The 13,080-nt window shown below is 39.3% G+C and overlaps 1 pseudogene; it reads right to left on the bottom strand.

The window, feature by feature from the left end:
- Nucleotides 1-220: 220 nt before the first annotated feature.
- On the bottom strand, nt 221-1,634 carry LOC102435714 (annotated as a pseudogene).
- Between the last annotated feature and the right edge of the window lie 11,446 nt (nt 1,635-13,080).

Genomic DNA, 13,080 nt, shown 5'->3' with positions numbered 1-13,080 from the left:
AGAAAATCAAGGAAGTGGAAGAAAGCAAAGAGGAACAGCAATGAATTTGTTTTTCAGTACCTCTTTCATTTAATAGGAAAAAATGTGGATTCTTTTAGGGAAAAAAAAACACACCCCTAAAGTATTCTCATAGCTGCCTCAGGAGTAGATCTTAATCCTTCCACATAGAGAGATGACTTAATATCTGCAGGCCATTTGGACTAAACCCAATCTGATTCCATTACTCCTTTCTTCTCCATTTCTTCTTATGACTTTTCATAGATTTTTTGGAGATTTTGAGTGGCCCCTGTGTCTGTGACTAAGGGGATCTGTGAGGTCTTGGCCTCTTGCTCTGATGCCTCTCTCAGTGGTGAGGGGAGGGGCTCCTCCTCTTGGGAAACCTACTCAGCCTGCCAGACCAGCTCTTACTTCTCCTGTAGCACAGTGTGGGAGAGCGACGGGGCTTGTCCAAGTGGTGATCAGGTGATGGTACCCTCTATTACCGGACAACCAACAGGTCCAGGCTGCTTATCACTACTTCAGCCAATTCAGCAGAGACAGGGTTGAATCATCCACAAAAATTTGCTCTGCCTCTCCTCATATGCTAGCTGCTTATGTTGGGTTGAAGGACAAAGATTACGTGGGAAAGTAGGAATTACAGTCATGGAAAAGTAGGCATGATATCATCATTACAGGTTACAAGTCATGCGGGCTGGGGTGGGTGTCACAGAGGGCGGGTGCCTCTGGGCGCCTCCTTGCGCTCAGGGACCAGATAATAGACAATAGGAGCTGAGGGTGGTAAAGAGCGGGTACCTCCAGGACTAGACTGTTTCCTCTATGAGGTTGTAAATCTTTCCATAATGATAGGCAGTTCTCGGGAAAGGAGGATAGACTGCATTCCGATGTTAGCTCCTATGTCCCAGGGTGTACAACTCTCAGCCAGGGTAGAATGTGCTTTCTCTAATCAGAACAGCACCATCATGGTTAACAGAGCATGATTAATATTTCTTATAATTGTAGCTGGTCCCCAATATTCTATTTCTGCCCCTGACATCTCTGCAACTTCTCATCCTCTTCACTCAGGTCTCATCCATGTCCTGTTCTAGAGCACTAACCCGAGGCGCCAATTGGTCAGTTTCCTCTAGCACATAGCATTTCTGTAGCTGGGGCAGAATGATATCACAGACTTTCTCGCTGTGCAGTAATTCATCAATGAATTAGTCTACCTGCATCAGTTCAAACTCCTCATTTTGGTTCTGGCTCTTAATTTTTCTATAGTCATTGTACAGAGGCTCCAAGAACTTGCAGTAATCAATTGCAGTGCCTGTCAGCCTCATGTAAAGTGCTCCCAACATGCAGACGTACTTGAAGTCTTCATTTTTTATAAACTCAACAATGATATCCTTCTCCAGTTGAATCTGCAGCAACTTCAAGGTCAAACACAGAAAGGGAGTTGGCCTTAGGTTGCCACCGTAGATGCCACCCATAAACCTTAACTCCATTGCTTTATCAACTACCAGTTAAGCCATCAGTCCAAAGCAGTCTTCTTTCCAGTACTTGGACTCATAGATTCAAGTCCAAATGATCTTCTCTAACAGATATTGAGGGCCGGTGCCGTGGATGCTGTCCACATCCTTCACCGTGCGGTTCAACATTTTTAGAACCTGGTTCCACTTTAGGCATTCATGGATGTGCCCTGACTGGGGATCAGACCACAACCTCTGCGTATCTAAATGACTCTCTAGTCCACAGAGCTACAAAGCCAAGTCCAGATGGATTGATTTTGTAAATTTCCTGGTCCCCATTTATCTCATCTCAAAGGCACATACTCTGCCCCTCCCTCCACTCCCACCGAGACCCCACCCCCAAGATATGTCATGGTGAAATCCACTACCTACTGGGCTGCTACCAACGTTTCCCACCCCCTACAAGCTTGTTGTCTTTGTGCAGAGCCAGATTTCTCTTAAACTTTTGTGTGGTCGAATTTATCATTCATTCACAGCAATGAACATTTACTGAGCACTTACTATGTGCCAGGCACTGTACTAAATCTCTTTATATGAATTATCATGACATAGTCCTCATATTGTGGGAGGCACATTCTTGCATTCCATTATGCACCGTAACGTAAAAGAAAAACCAACATACAATCAAACCTGTAAATAATTTTTGTGAGTTTATTTGAGCCAAACTGTTGACAATTGCCAGGAAGCAGAATCTCAATGTATTGAGATAGTGCTCCAGAGAATGGTGGTTTTTCCCATCTATTTTTATAAATTACCATCAAAGGATGAGACATAGGTGAAATCCATTGGTGATAGATTACGGAGGTGGGAGAAAGGAAAACAGGGAAACCTCTGAGATTGGTTAAAAAGTAAAATGATGGACACATGCTTCTTTTACAAAGGTGGACATAGAATAGTTAACAGTCAAATTAACACGATAACAATAACAATGAGGGAATTTGTGGTCTGTGCCCTAGTGCCATTTGTTGTGCCCTGAGGGGTCCAGAAAAAAAGAAGTTACAAAAATACAATATGTTCAGTAATGATCACAGTTGATCTTTGTCAGGGAAGATACTGGCCTAGGACATGACTACCCACTATAAACTGCTTTTTAATTAAAAAGTTTAATTTCAGACCATCCTTTGTGGTTACTTTAGGTCTATGAGTTTGCAGGCCTTTGCTGAGTTAAGTAGCATGTGGCCCCTTTTCGTCCACAGTGTCAACAATAAAAATAAGGGGGGGAGAGAAAATCAATTTGAGATCATTGCAAATCCATGTGACTAGTTATTACAGTGCTTCAGAACCAGTTAAGGACTCTGGGAGAGATTATACAGAAAAGAAGACCCTTTGAGTATAAAATTGAGGCAGTTTTTATGCAAAAATATTCACTGAGCCTTTCAGAGACTAAATACCTCTCCTTTGCGAAATTATTTCCCCTCCATTATCTCATTCAATCATCGCAGCAGTCCATGAGGGACGAAGGGTAGAGGTGATTATCCTCATTTGGGAGATGAGCAGATTGCAGCTGTTTCTGCCAAAGAAATAGGAAAAAAAGAGTGTGGCAGGGCTGGACCTAGAACCCAGGGCTTTGTGGATGAACAGGGGCCACATGCTAACCTGACAAACTCAGGGAAGGTGTGCATGGCGGTCTTGCAAACTCTAAGACAGGGGTCCTCAAACTACGGCCCGTGGGCCACATGCAAATACAAATATTGTATTTGTTCCTGTTTTGTTTTTTTACTTCAAAATAAGATATGTGCAGTGTGCATAGGAATTTGTTCATAGTTTTTTTTTAAACTATAGTTCGGCCCTCCAACGGTCTGAGGGACAGTGAACTGGCCCCCTGTTTAAAAAGTTTGAGGACCCCTGCTCTAAGACCTCAAGTAAACACAAGGATGGTCTGAAATTAAACTTTAACTAAAAGCAGTTGTGGTGAGTAGTCACCTCCTAGGCCCGGTATCTTCCCTGACAAGGTCAATCTTTACCTTAACACTTGGAGTGGGGGAAACGAGTTAAGTCGGCTCGCGTGAATTGCGCGTACTCCGCGGGAGCCGTCTTTAACTCGGTTCATATAGATTTGCGGTGGAGTGCGGGAAACGTGTAAACTCGGGCCGATTGTAACTGCGTATTACCAAATATTTGTTTGTAATCCACCCTTTTGGTGGATGGAACAAAACCAAAAGACAGAGCCATCTTATATTTTGGCGGGAAATTCACCCCACACCGGAGTGTTAACTGAGCCTATGATCTTTTTGCATCTAGGGCAGTGATGGCGAACCTATGACACGCGTGTCAGAGGTGACACGCGAACTCATTTTTTTGGTTGATTTTTCTTTGTTAGATGGCATTTAAATATATAAAATAAATATGAAAAATATAAGTCTTTGTTTTACTATGGTTGCAAATATCAAAAAATTTCTATATGTGACATGGCACCAGAGTTAAGTTAGGGTTTTTCAAAATGCTGACACGCCGAGCTCAAAAGGTTCGCCATCACTGATCCAGGATAACATATCATCAAAATGTCAGGGTAACTTGTAACTTTTTTCTGGACCCCTCAGGGCACAACCAAATGCTCTGGGCACCAGGACAGAAACCACAAATCCCTTCATTGATATTGTTGTCTTGTTAATTGTTGACTGTTAACTATCCTGTACCCACCTAAGTAAAAGAAGTATGTGTCTATCTTTTACTTTTTATCCATTCCCAGGGGTTTCCCTGCTTTGCTTTCTCCCGCCTCTCTAATCTATCACCAATGGATTTCATATAGCCCATCTATGTCTCCTCCTTTGATTGTAATATATAAAAATAGGTGGAAAACTGCCATTCTCCAGAGCATTATCCTAATCCACTGAGATTCTGCTTCCTGGCAATTGTCGACAGTTTGGCTCAAATAAACTCACAAAGTTCTTTACAGGTTTGAATGTTTTTACAGTAACAGCTTGCATCTCCAAACCATTAGGTTTTCTGCCCAACTCAGGAGTCTGCTCTGAGCCACCCTATTCAGATGTGAGATGAGAAAGCCATGCTTGGTTTCTGATGGGAAACATTGGGATCAAGGTGCTGGAAGCCAGTCTTGGGTGGTAGGGAGGAAGAGGGCACTCTGCCCTAGTACAACCCCCCCCCCCATCGATTGTGCCCCTATCACAGGACAAGCTCTGTGCTCACACTTTACCACCAGCAGGAGTGCATATCACTCTCATATCAATTCTAGAAGTAGGGAGTCTCTATTATTCTGCTCATTCCAAAAATGAGAATGCAGAAGCACAGAGAGGTTCAGTGTCCTGCCCAAGGTCACACAGCTAGTAAGTCTGAGGTGATTTGAACCAAGCTAGTCTGATTCCAGATCTTCTTTATTCCATTGCCTGCTATCTAGGCCTTTTTTGTTCTGATGAATCCATAGCGAAGAAGCTAACTGCTTCTGTTTTCAATTCTGTCATTTGAGATGGACCATTATTCCCACCCACCCAACGGTTGTTGGGAAATTGCTCCTTTAATCAGTCTAACTAACATACCTGCGCAGCCCCAGTCCAGTCCTCTGTTCTTCCCCAAAACTGCTTTCATGATATCCTAAGCAGGGCATTCTGCTTTTGTTCATAGAGATTTGGGGATGGGACTGTTGCATTTAACCAGCTTCTTCTCGACTCACTTTGCAGAGTGCCTGGTTCCCTAATAAATAAGAAAGTTGGGTTGTCTTTAGTTCTTCCTTTGGGGGGGGGGCGCGGGGCGGGGAGCTTGAGAGTAACCCAGAAGGGGGAATCCACATTCCAGTGGCTACTCACTCTCCACCAAGTCTTCACTTCCCTAGAGTCAGTAGTCCCATTCAAGGCTTCGCTGGCGCTCTAGAAAAGCACAGTAATCTTCCTGGAATGGGAATATGAAAAGTGGCCCTGGCCTTAGATTGTGTGAGGTTAGGGAGGGCTCAGATCTGGTCACAGACCAGGCCCCTCAGGTTTCAGGCCTAGGTCGTCCTCCTAGACAGGACCCTTGCAAAGTTCCTGCAGGACCAAGGCCACAGCAAGAGGAAAACATGCGGGGAGGGAAGAGGCTTCTAAAATTACTCTTTCTGCTTGTAAGAGTGACCTTTGCTATACACATTCCAAAGAAGTTGTAAAACCACGGGAAAGGGTAAAATTTGAAAGAAAAGTCAGCCCTAACCCTTCCAACCAGTGTGAACCATTGTAAACATGTTGGTATATATATATTCATGTAATATACTTGGATTTTGACAAAATTGGGGTTACACTCACTATTCAGTTTGGATCTTAATTTTTTAAACTTGATACTTATTGGGAATTTTCCAATATTATTCAATAGTCTTTAAAAATGTGCATCAAAAGAGCCCCATTATATAAATGTGCCAAACTATATACATATTCCCATATTATTAAACATTTAGGTGTTTTCAATTTCTTACCATTATAATACCACTGTGTTGAATGTATTTGAACATACTAATAGATGATATTTAATGATCATTAAATGCTAGGCATTTTGCTAAAACATAGGTAGATCCAGGGCCACTGTATAGTTATGCTGAACAAATGCACCAGCCAGCTGGCAAAGTAGGTGCTTATATCAATCCCACTTTCCATTCTGAAGACAAAGTACCCTGGTGCAGGATTGCATCTACCTGGAGAAAGGGGCGCCTTTTTCTTTGCACAAAGGCCCTGTCTGTTTGCTAAGCCCTGGACATCTGCCTGGAATAGGCACAGTTTATCTGCAGAGTGGGGGCAACTTTTTCAAGTTTTCCCCACAAATCATAGAGGGTAGCAGCCCTAAGGGGATTGTCTCATTACTGCTCATAACAGCTGTCTGAGGAAGGCACTATAATTCCCATTTTGCAGCTGAGGAAAGTGAGGCATGCTAGTCTAATGACATCCTTAGAACAAATGAATAGAAAGGGAATACCTGGCCAAGTGTACTCCATCAGCAATAGAGGGACAGTTGTTTCCCTTCCCATGTCGCACTGTGAAGAAACAATCTTTGAACTATTTATTTTTCAGACTTATAGATGAAAATATCTCATTTTAATCTCTGTGCAAGTGAAGTTGGATTTTTTTAATGTTTACTATTCATTTACATTACTTCTTTTGTAATTATTCTATTCAAGCATTTTACTCACTTTCTTCCTGGGAGGTCAGTATTTTTCTTGTTGATGAGTGATAATATTTTTCCTAGTGTTCCATGGTCTGTGATGCTTATTGCACACGTTTAATGCCAACTACACCTGTCCGGTTAGATTCATCCCTATATATTTTATATATTTTTATATTATGATTGTGAATGGGAGCTTATTTTTCTATTATGTGTTCAAACAAATTATTGTCAGATTGTAAGCAAGCTTTGGATTTTGTGTATGTAGTCTGTGTCCATTCATTTTACTGAACACTTTAATTAGTGCCAATAATTTTCCAATTTTCTAAGCTCTTCAAAATTTCCAAGAATCAAAAATTTAAAGTAAATAGGAATAAATTTAATAAGAGATGTGCAAAGGAATTAGAGAAAGCCTAAATAAATTAAGAAATATACTGCATTCATAGTTTGTAAACCTCAACAATGTAAGGATGCCTATCTCTTTCAAAATAATCTGCAGATTCAATGCATCTCTAATAAAAATCCCAACATGTTATTCATGGCAAATGGATTCAAAACTTTGTTGAGAAAAAAATTTCCAAGAAAAACCAAGGCATTTCTGAAGGAGGAGCTGGACCTTACCAGATATCAGAGCTGTCTTTATAGATCATCGGGAGAGAGGGAGGGAGGGATAGGAGTATTTTCAAAATGGTAACAAAACAACTGATTATGTATATTGAAAAAATGGAATTGGATCTCTACCTCTCACCATACACAAAAATAAATTCCATGTGAATTAAAGACTTAAGTATGGGTCTTCAGGCTCAGGCCAGATGGAGTAAATACATTTCACCCTATTCCTCCTGCTAATTACAATGGAAAACCAGGACAGAATACCTAGTTTTCAGAAGACAGAGGGAGAAAAGAGGCAGGACTGAGGAGGGACCTCAGGACTCAAGGGGTGACCTAACAGGGAGTTCTCTGGAAATTTGTCTGTTTTGCCTCATAGCTTAGGTGCTAAGACAGTCCACAACCCAGAAATGCAGACAAAAGGAGGCCTACCATTTCTGGTCAGTTCTCTCTAGGATTGGGAAGAGGGCAGCTCTGCAGGACAGAACCCTTTTGACAAAACCCATTCTATTGCAGGTGAACAGGACAAAGGAAGCCATGTCTCCTCCCCACATGGTGTTGCAGACACTGGGAGGTGAAATCCTATTGACAATGCCAACCTATCTGAATGTGGAGGTGCCCTCTCCCTACCCACCAAGCCCTACTTTATGCAAAAATAGACTCCAAATGAATTATAAGTCTAAATGTAAAACATAAAACTATAGAACTTTTAGAAGAAAATCTTTGCCTCAGGATTCTTAGACATGACACCAAAAACATAACCATTAAAAAATTGATAAATTTGACTTCAAAATTTTAAATGTTTGCTCTCCAAAAGTTACTATTAAGAGAATAAAAAGACAAGCCACAGAATAGGAGAAAATAATTGCAAATCACAAATCTGAGAAAGGACTTTTATCCAGAATATATAAAGAGCTCTCTAAACTCAGCAGTAAGAAAGCAAACAATTAAATTGGGCAAAGAGATTTAAACTGACATTTCACCAAAGAGGAAATACAGATGGCAAATAGACACATGAAAAGATGTTCACTATCATTAGTCATTAGGAAAAGACACATCAAAACCACAATGAGACATCAGTACACACTCACTAGGATAGCTAAAATAAAAATAATAAAAAATAAAATGCAGTAACACTAAATGCTGAAGATGTGGAGAAACTCGATCACTACACATTGCTGGTGGGAAGGTAAAATGGTATAGCCACTTCAGAAAACATTTTGGCCATTTCTTCTTCTTCTTTTTTCTTTTTAACCCTCACCAGAGGATATTTTTCCATTGATTTTTTAGAGAGAGTGGAAGCAAGAGGGAAAGACAGAGAGAAATATCAATGTGAGAGAAACACATTGATTGGTTGCTTCCTGCACAAGCCCTGACCAGGGTCCAGGCTGGGGAGGAGCCTGCCCTTGACCGGAATTGAACCTGGGCCCCTTACGGTCCAGGGTCCACAGGCTGATGCTCTATTCACTCAGCCAAACCGGCTAGGGTTGGCCATTTCTTTCTCTTTTTTTAAAATATGTTTTTATTGATCTCAGAGAGGAAGGAAGAGGGAGAGAGAGATAGAAACATCAATGATGAGAGAGAATCATGGATCAGCTGCCTCCTGCAAGCCCCCCACTGGGGATCGAGCTCACAACCTGAGCAAGTACCCTTGACCGGAATTGAACCTGAGACCTTTCAGTTCGCAGGCCAACGCTCTATCCACTGAGCCAAACCGGCCAGGGCTCGCCATTTCTTCTTAAACACACATACCATATGACCCAGCATACTCACTTACGTATATTTATTCCCAGAGAAATGAAATCTTATGTTCACGTGAATGCTCACAATAGTTTTATTTGTAATAGTAAAAAGCTGGAAATAACCAAAATGCCACTCACTAGGTGAATGGATGAAGAAAATGTAGTATACCCATACAATGGAAAGCTACTCAGCAATAAAAAGAAACAAACTACTGATACACACACCAACCTGGATGGGTCTCAAGATCATTACAGTGAGTGAAAAAGCCAGTCTTAAAAGGTGGCATACTGTGATTCCACTTACATAACATTGTCGCACTGACAAAACTGTAGAGACGGAAGTACACTGATTGTAAAAAATAAAATCATTTTCTGAGAAAAAATTTCTTACTCCAAGGTTATAAAGTTCTGGTCTTGTACTACATTTTAGACCTCTATAGCTTTGCCTTTCACTTTAATGTGTTTTTTTTTTAATTTCAAAGTAATTTTAGGCTCATAAAAATTGGGGGGTTGGAGATTCAGAGAGCTCTTATACTCTTCACTCAGCTTCCCCAAATGTTAATAGTTACCTAACCATAGTAAAATTACCAAAATTGAGAAATTGACATTGGTATGATACTATTAACTAAACTACAGACGTTATTCATTTTTCACCACTTTTTACATGCAGGCTTTTTTATTTTGGTATACAGTTCTTTGAAATTTGATCCCACATATATATTTGATTAACCACCATTATAATTGATGTACTCGATTGAACTCCCCTTCCCTCACTGCTTATGCATTTGTATATCAGATCCTGTGATTATCCAGACATGGTTGCTTGATGAGCGGTAAAAATTCAACTTGCTTAATTGAAATGGTAGATGCTGAAGAGTCAAATAGAATACTTGTGTAGCAAAGCAGGGGCAAAAAGATAAAATTAAGAAATATATTTTCAAGAAATGTTCATTAGTACTAAGATTGCAAATATATACCTACAAATCCCTTTAAACTACCCCCCCCCCCACAAAGAGTTGTTTGTTCTATATGCAAATATCCCAGATTAAGAAAATCACATTTCTGGAGTTAGAATAGGCAGATTTCTAATACAGTATTCTTTTGGAATGACATAAATCAGTTAGGACCAATGTCCAGATATTTTAACTATCCTCAATCAATGGTCATTTTTTCCTTCCTTTCTTTCTTTCTTCTTTTTTTTCTTTCCCTTAATATTATCTCCCAATTCTCTGTTGTATATACAAATTTAAAATGCTCAATGATGCAAAATAAAGTATTAGTCTTTATATAAATATGAATTACTTGTCTTAGACTCTATGCTTACTAATTTTCATAATGGACTATAAAGCCTTTCAAATATCCCCAAGTTAATCCCATCCTGCTTCAAATTACCATGCTTTGAAGTTTTGCCTCAGATTCTAGTCAAGGCTATAAAAATATATTAAGTGAAACACCATTACAGACAGGTGTTTTTTTAAAGTAACAGAAAAGAGTAATAAAATATTTCTTAGTATTTTACCTTGAAAATCCTTAGGATCACTTTATTCAACTCAGTTAAAATTTTATACTATACAATATTAACAAGTTAATTATTGCAATGACCTAAAACAATGTCTACCTGAAGCAATGACTAAAACTTTCTAAGGAAAGATATCTAAACAAGATACAAATAAGTACAAACCATAAGGGAAAAGACAGAAAAAATTAAATATGCTACAATAAAGAACTTCTGTTCATCAAAATAATCCCATATGTTATTTACTGAGACAGCATATGGTATGGTGCCTTTTTAATAAAAGTAATAAAACAAGGAAAACTAAATATTTAGGCATACATAAATATGTAACAAAAATTTAACAAGCAATTAAATAAGAAACTAAATTTTGAATAATGATTAGCAATGAGCAATCTGGAAGAACTGCTAAGAAGCAGAGTGCCTGGGTTCAAATTCTGACTTTGTCACCAAATGCTGGCATGACCTTGGCAAATAACTTAACCTCTTTGTGCTTCAGTGGCCTTGTGTGTAAAACATGACTCACTCACAGGGTTATGATAAGGTTTAAATAAGTTAATACAGATATAGTGTGTAAAACAATACCTGGCATGTAGTGAGAGTCATACAAGTGTTAGCTACTATTATTCTTTTGAGGAAATGAATGGCGGAGGATGGAATAGGTGATAAGGCCATAGGAGAACTTAAATTATCATGAATGATATAGTTTTTGAATTGGCAGTGGTTTCACAAGTGTTCATGATTAAAATCTAGAAAAGAATTCAAGGTATTCTAACATAGGCCAGTAAGGATGGTAAAACATTAAGAGAGTGAAAAAAGAAGCCACACTATGGAAGATATAGGTTGCAATATATACATAGTCAAATAATTAAAGTCTGGAATAGATAAGGAAAAGTGGTCAACAGAATAAAAAGGAAAAGACAAACCAACAACAACAGTGGGTAAATGACATTACTAGGCATTTCATGTGGGAGGAAACCAAATAGTCCATCTATATATATAAAGAGCCAGGGGTCGTCACATCCAAAACAACCGAACGGATGACCAAACAGGCTGAGTGGGGCTACAAGGCCGGCAGGGGGGTTAGTGAGAGATGAACAAACAACTGAACAGCAGGCTGCGTGGGGTGACATGGCTCCTATTTGCTCACCTGCCTGCCTTCCTGGTCGCCCCCAACTGCCCCCCCTGCTGGCCTGGTCACCCCTCACTGCCCTCCTCTGCCGACCTGGTTGCCCCTCACTGCCCCCCTCTGCCTGCTTGGTCGCCCCTCACTTCCCCCCCTACCGGCCTGGTTGCCCCACGCAGCTTGCTGTTCAGTTGTTTGGTCGTCTTTCACTGCCCCCCTACCAGTCTGGTCACCCAATGCAGCCTGCTTGTTCAGTTGTTTGGTCATCCCTCACTAACCCCGCTGCCAGCCTGGTCATAGGCAGCCATCTTGTGAGGGTGTGAGGGTCAATTTGAATATTACCCCTTTATTATATAAGATAATATAGATCAGCAATTTCCAACCTTTTTCATCTCATGGCACACATAAACTAATTACTAAAAAAATTTTTTGAAGGGGAAAATGTTTTTATTTTTATGCTTTTTAAAGTCTTGACATAGAACAAGTAAACACAGACCACAAGTGAAAACTTTAAATATGGAGATAGAAAACAAGCCATACAGAAAGTTTAGGCCTTTATTCATAACTTCAAAATTAAGGAGTTTGATCTTTAAAAAAAGAAAAATGTTCCATTCAGCACTTACTCAATTTCCTTCTTTAGTGGTATACCTAGAATTTTTAAATTAGCTCTTAGTTTTGGCATATTTAGTAAGTATGATCTCGCTTACAAAAATAGGATCTTACTATTTCATTCTGAGAACACTTCAAAACCCCAGCCAGCTCTTTTCTTTCAAGGATGCGGAAGGCGTTCCTCATTCAAATCTGATTCATGGTTTTATAAAGCATGAAGATTATTCTTACTACTTCATCATCTATACCCTGGCTTCTAATATTCTTTGTGATGGTTATGTGTTCAATGATAGAAACTTATAGAGAGAGAATCCCTTCCCTCTCAATTTGTAAACCAAAATTTTAAAAGCAAAATCCTTGAAATGAAAGGAAGACATTTTAATAACATAAGCAGCTACTGCCCTAAGCTTCTGGCATAGGCAAAAATAATAAAGGTACAAATTGTTATTTAATCTTTAAATAATTAGTCTATGTTTGCTACAAATCCACAAATAATTTAAATATATTTTCTTCTGATAAATTGCCAGGTCAATTTATCAACTTTTAAAGGTGTTAATAAAAATGATTAATTTTTCTTCTGAATGTCCAGTGATGAACTGAACCCCAACTTTCTTACCCCAAGGACATAAAACTGATCTAAAGTGGATTAAAGTGCAAAAAAAGTTCATATTTAAATAATTCATCATATGCTCTTTTACTAAAACAATCAATATAAAAAAGAATGTAAAAGCTTGCTTTATGCTTTCAGACTTAGGTAACCTCCAAGCAACCACAACTTTTAAGCTTTTAAATCAGCACGAATGTTATGTAAAAATACTGTGTAAGAAAGAAAAAGTGAACCAATCAAATCCAACAGGTAAAGTAGCCTAAATATCAGTAATAAGAATATTCTCCATAATC

The sequence above is a fragment of the Myotis lucifugus genome, unplaced genomic scaffold (assembly GCF_000147115.1).
Source record: "Myotis lucifugus unplaced genomic scaffold, Myoluc2.0 scaffold_40, whole genome shotgun sequence".
Taxonomy (NCBI): domain Eukaryota; kingdom Metazoa; phylum Chordata; class Mammalia; order Chiroptera; family Vespertilionidae; genus Myotis; species Myotis lucifugus.
This window is presented reverse-complemented; position numbering and strand designations above follow the sequence as displayed.